Genomic DNA, 6,086 nt, shown 5'->3' with positions numbered 1-6,086 from the left:
CCGTTCATACAGCAAAGCCTAAAAGGCTGGGAGACATGGATACATTCCCAGACACCAAATCATAGGTCTAAAAAAGGCTTAAGGGGACACTTTGGGTCTGAACTGGGAATATGAAATTCTATTGATCAAGAAGTCTTAATAAATGAAGCACAGTGAGTTTTTATATTTGACAGACACAAACTCCTCTCAGATCAGCCCTGCTAACACTTGCCCAAACCCACAGCCTGGCAGCTAACCTGTTAACCACCCTGGCCAACAATACACAGCAGGATTGTTTCCAGCAGTCGTTGGCTTTATGGGGAAACTACAGGGTAACATTTCTTTAGCATTTCAGTGTGGACAAGCTCAGCTGTGGCTACAGTCTGTAATCTCAGGAAAACTTAGAAAAAGGAGAGCTGAGGAAATTGCCAAGAGAATTAACTAAATCATGCCTAAAAATGAAACCACAAAGGAATTTGAAAAACACTTCCACACTTGGTGGCAATTGGTCAGTTTCACATAGAATGAACAGAACCCTGCAGTCTTTTACATTAACCATTAAGAATGCAACAAAATACTGTGTAATTCCAGTTTTGGCCCTTGGAGTTATAAGAACTCATGTAACTCTCAGTCCCGTTCAGCATAATGTCTGGGCCATTTTCAACAAGAAAACTGGAAACTGGCAAACTCTTAGTATCAAAGCATGTGTGCCAAGGGATGCACTGAATTTTGTGTGCAAAAATGCAGGGCTTGACAGAGAGGATTGGTGTCTGCACACTGAGGGCAGCCCTTGTATTTGTGAAATGAGCCCAGTAACCCATGCACAGTCACAGGTATGTTATGTGGGAAGGGGATGTGCCTGGGTGAGATCTGCTTGCACAACTATTACAACAGATTCATTAAATGAAACTGCTAATGGTAATAACTTCTCTATTTGTAATTCACAACCAAAAGCAGATATGACTTGAGCTGCACCACACAATAACTTCTCTTCAGATTATGCAGAATGCGTACGATGTGTATCATGAAGCACCCAAATTCCAAACTGGAAGGAACATTGATGTTCCAAAACAAATACTGTACCAGCCTAATATATAATGGCTAGTGGCAGAAGTCAAAAATGCATCTCACAGAGCCTTATGGACACTCAAATTGGTATCAAAGAAGTTACCAAAATCATCACTAAAATAGAGAAAGATAGAGAACATCATGAGTCAGATGTCTTCTTGTGATGGACAAATCTGCAATCACCAACAGCTCCTCAGATTTTTAGCTTCCTCAGCAAACCCGTTCTAAATTTTTAAAAAATTAACCCTCCTCTAAACCATCATGAACCTATGGATGTAGTAGAAAATTAAAAGAGCAGCATAACAGTACATATCTCCTGTGGACTGTGGAGGAAATCTTGCAAAAGAATTTGCATCAGGATAAAGAGAAGGGGAGGATGAAACAAGGCCTTTGTTTGACATAAGCACAAGCAATTCACATAAGCAAACAAGTACTTAGCACAGACACAGGGAAGTACTTAGCAGCAGTTAGCATAAGAAAAACCTGGCGGGCCTAACTTGACAGGAGAGGGACTTGAAAAAAGCTTTAGACACATTCTAGCAGAAGAAGGAAGGGCAAGTAGGGAATGAGCCCTGTGCAGGGAAGGCATGAGGAAGAAGTGCTGCTTTAGGGCATGGAGACCGCTCTGGCCAGCGCCTGCACATCAGCTTCAAGTACAGGAATCTGACAGAATGTATTTCTAACCCCCTGCCTATGAAATCACCTCGGCAGGGTAAAGATGGATGGTATTTTTGATGCAATTCCTACATCAACCCACTGAAATTTATACATGGCAGAGAAGCATTTTGGTGGGGTGCAGACCCCTGCCCTCCCGTCAGCTCAAGAAAAGGGCTTTTGGTGGACAGTGCATTTGTCTGCAGATCTCTTTGAATTAGGGAGACCCCTCGGGACTGCTGTATCCTGAGGGAACACCATGGGCCCTGACCTGTGCCTCAGCTTCCAGGACCGCTCTTGACCAGCATCCTGACGTGGATGCAGGACAGCTGCCAGGCACTGCTGGGACCCAGCGGGACAGGACTGGCTGTCTCGTGCCCACGTAGCCCCCCTCACACAGCCAGGGCCACCCCAAAACCAGACAAAGGCTCACGTGTCAGCAGAGAGGAGCAAGGAGCACTGGGCTCCTCTCAGGGGATCTCAGCGTGGTGCTCCAGTGGGAGGGGCAGGCAGGCCACCCACCTTCAGGGCATCCCCTGCATCAACAGGGCGTGCATTTTGGCCTTTTCATCCCTCCACACCAGAACCAGGCCTGACATCTCCTCCTCTGCAGTTTTTCCACTTAGGACGTCATCTCATGCTTGGCCAGCGCATCAGATGAGGCCGCAATGGCTTCTGATACCACCTCCATGCCAACCACAGCTCCATTGTGTGCTGTTCCTCTTTCACCGGTTGAGTTCCCATCAATTGACCAATCCATTGTTTCTCTCAAGGGTCACATGCCCACCAGTTCAACCATAAGGTTTCCTTCACTGTCTGTTCTTCATTATCTTGCTGACGTGCACAGCAGCGGATCAAATGTGGCAGGGCCTTAGACACGATGTGGCTCCTGACACACAGGCTCCTTGTGCCACTGCTGGCCTTCCGTGTGCTCAGCAGGATCTGTACCTGCACAGTGTTGTGGAACTGCACCTTCAGCACAGGGACCGTGCCAGCCTGAGCTGCCCTTGTTCCTCTGGGTCTGTGCACAAAACACGGCGTGGCAGAGAACGGCAGCAGGGGCCTGTGTGTCCCAGGGCCCCGGATTTGTTCTGCTGCAGCTCCACAGGGATGCAGGCAAAGTGAAGAAGCCAAACTGTTTATTCATGGAAGGCGAAGCAAAGGGTTGAGCTGGGAGGGGGAAAAGGGGAAGGGCAGGATCTGAGGACTAGAGGGAAAGAGCCGTGAACAGGGAGGGAGAATGGAGGGAAAAAGAAGGGATGGGCAGAGTCTGAGGGCTGGAGGGAGGGAGCTATCTATAAGCAAGGAGAGGGCTGAAGCCATGCAAGTTTCCCACAGGCTCAGCTGTGCCAATCATCAGCGGTGCCTGGAGCTCCAGCTGGTCTCTTCTGGTCTCAAGGCAGTCTCATCTTCCATGGCATTTGCAGGTCTTCTACAAACTCTGGTTCTTCTGTGCCAGTTCTGCAGCTCTCCCACTGACTATCTGTTGAACTAACATGTATGCCTGGGAAGGGCTGTCATCTCTCCTCAGGGCTTGAAGGGCTGGAACGGACAGGAACAGAGCCACAGTCAGAGCTTGGATCTGTGGGAATCCTAGGAGACCGTCCTGCCAGGGCCATCCCACCCAGCTCTGGCCATGGCCACAAGAGAGGGGGTGTCAACTGGATCAGCTGGCCACGAATCCACACTCCCACATCCCTGCAATCTCTCTGTGCTCTGCCCATGCCACCCCTCATGCATGTTATGAATAGAAAGTTGTATTTTTTTAAGTTTCAGAGTTAAAAAAACCAAGCCAGACCGAGTCAGACTCCTTTAGGTTCCCTGCCAAGAAAAGCCCTTAATCACCCGTTGATGGCAGGTGATTAACTGATTGTTTCCCTGATGCTAGCTGTATGCCAAGGAGATACCAAGGGAAACCCTCCAGGGTAAAGAGAATGAACAGTGACACCAGAGACAACATGCAAATGAGAAATGCAGTGCAACCTGGGTTTTTACAGTTTTACAGTTTTTATAAGAAAAACCCCTAAAATCACGAGCCAACAAGTGACTTAAAGTGACGTCTAAGGATGGGAGCATTGTCCCGTACCTGCTTGAATCTTTTTATTTCTCACCCTAACCTGAAAAGAAACTGATTAAAGAGACCCCCCGGGTTTCTAAACCAACAAACCAAGGACTCAATGACTCTCCCGTGAGGACAGAGTCCCCAGTTCTGTCTGCAGACCAGCGGACAAAACTGCATCATCCTCCTGCTTCGTGCCACGCCTGGGAGCAGCGGCGGCGAGGGCGCAACCTGTCAATTTCTCCCCACCTGAGCTGATTCTTCTTAATAAAGGCATTAAAAAGGAGAAAGATCTCCTGCCAATTTATTTCAGCTTGGGGGGCTCGTCCGGGATAGCCACGCCTGAAGAGGACACCAGGACTGGGACGGCCGCCCACCCTGGACCTGCAGGACAGCTGGCTATCAGGACCAGAGAAGATCGGCTTGGGACAGTGACACGGAGCAGCGTCGGATAGGTGAGAATATCCGGCGGCGGGAGAGGGAGGCGAGCGAGTGTGTGTGAGTGAGACGAGGGCCGGCAGCTCGGCTCCTCGAAGCGAGTGAGGACCCCTCAGTACCGCGGTTCCGCACCCCCGCGAGGGGGCCGGCCGGGAACAGGGGGAAGCGAGTGGAATTGGTGATTGAGGCGCCTCCAAAGGGGTAAAGAGGACCCCCCTCCGGGCGTGCGGAGGAAATAGTTGTGTGAGTGGCACGCACCCCACAGGACCCCCCTCCGGGCGTGTGGAGGAAATAGCTGTGTGAGTGGCACGCACCCCAAAGGCTCTGATACAGGTCCTAACGAAGGAAGTTAGGATTTAGGATGTCAGGCAGTTTGGCTCTGACAGAAGAGGTCAGGCACCCCTCAGAAGCCAGGGTTTCGAGGTTTGACTGTTTGAGCCTTGGCAAGGGAAGGCCAAGGTCTCTCTAAGTCCTGACGAAGGAGGTCAGGCGAACCTCAGAGGTCAAGACCTCGAGGATGTTTTTTTGTATTTTGGTTGTTTGTTGAGTCTTGGCAAGAAAGCCAAGGTCTTAACAAAGTCCTGACGAAAAGGGTCAGTGAAATTGGAGTTTTGGCAGGAGGTCGAGACTTCTTAAATAAGATATATTTCCTTTAGAGAAAAAGTCATCTTGTGATTTGTTTAGAGGCAGAAAATAATGGGAGGGTGCGGTAGTAAGAAAAGTGGCCAAAGATTGAAGAATATACCTCCCCACAGTCCCCTAGGTGAACTATTAGAGAAATGGGACTTTATAGAAGGCACAGAAGGATTAGATAAAGCTAAGATGATTCATTACTGTTCAGAAGTGTGGCCAGACTTAGAAGTGCAAGGAGGATGGCCATGGTGTGGGACGAAAGACAAGTGGATGTGTCAACAGCTGAGTAATTATCTGACGGCTAGAGAAAATACTGATGCTGAGGAACTATTGTATATAGCTTGTTGGTTGAATGCTATAAAGAATGAAGGAGTGCAAATTTGTAAAGTGCAGAGCAAGAAAGAAGGGAATGAAAGAGGAGATGCTAGAATTAAGGAAATTGGTAAAAGGTGGGACCCCCTAGACTACTTGCCTCCTGATGCCCCTCCACCTTATAACCCTCTCCTTCGAGCACCTCAAATAGCAGATCCAGTTCTTCTCCCGGCTGCCATGGGGGTCATTCCCTCACCACCCCCTTCGACTCCTTCAGCTGCTTCTGCACCACCACTAATACCTACTACACCTGCTGCATGCTCCACCCCTTCTCCAGCTCCACCTAACATGCACCCAAGCTCTTCTCCCTCTCCTACGGCAGTCCCTCCACCTCCTCCTAACTGTGACATAAATACCTCCTTATCTAATAACCCCTTATCACCAGGTATAGCCGTTGACTTACAGCAGGTCCAAGTTAATGCTATTACCCCTCAAGTGAACAATCTTGTGTCTGAAGATGGGCCATACTGTAGTACCCGATCCAGGACCTCCAAGGCAGAGAGACTTTTTCCCCTTAGAGAAGTTCCTATGGGAGGAGTAGCAGGAGGTGTTGGTTTTGTAAATGCTCCTCTAACTGCTTCTGAGGTGAGAGGATTCAAGAAGGAGTTAGGGAATCTAGTTGAAGACCCCGTAGGCATTGCTAACCAAGTGGATCAGTTTTTAGGTCCAAATTTCTACACTTGGGGGGAGATGAATTCCATTCTAAATATATTATTTTCCCCAGAAGAGTCCCGAATGATTAGGGCCGCAAGCATAAGAGTTTGGGAAAAAGATAACCGTCCAGGGCCCCAAGTGCCATCAGGAGAAGACAAATTGCCACTAGTGGATCCCAATTGGAATCCTAACCAGGAGGAAGGGAGGAAGGCCATGATGGAGTACACGT

This window comes from Passer domesticus, chromosome 21, assembly GCF_036417665.1.
Source record: "Passer domesticus isolate bPasDom1 chromosome 21, bPasDom1.hap1, whole genome shotgun sequence".
NCBI classification, from domain to species: Eukaryota; Metazoa; Chordata; class Aves; order Passeriformes; family Passeridae; genus Passer; species Passer domesticus.
The sequence above is the reverse complement of the archived record's forward strand: the minus strand, read 5'-3'. Positions refer to the sequence as shown.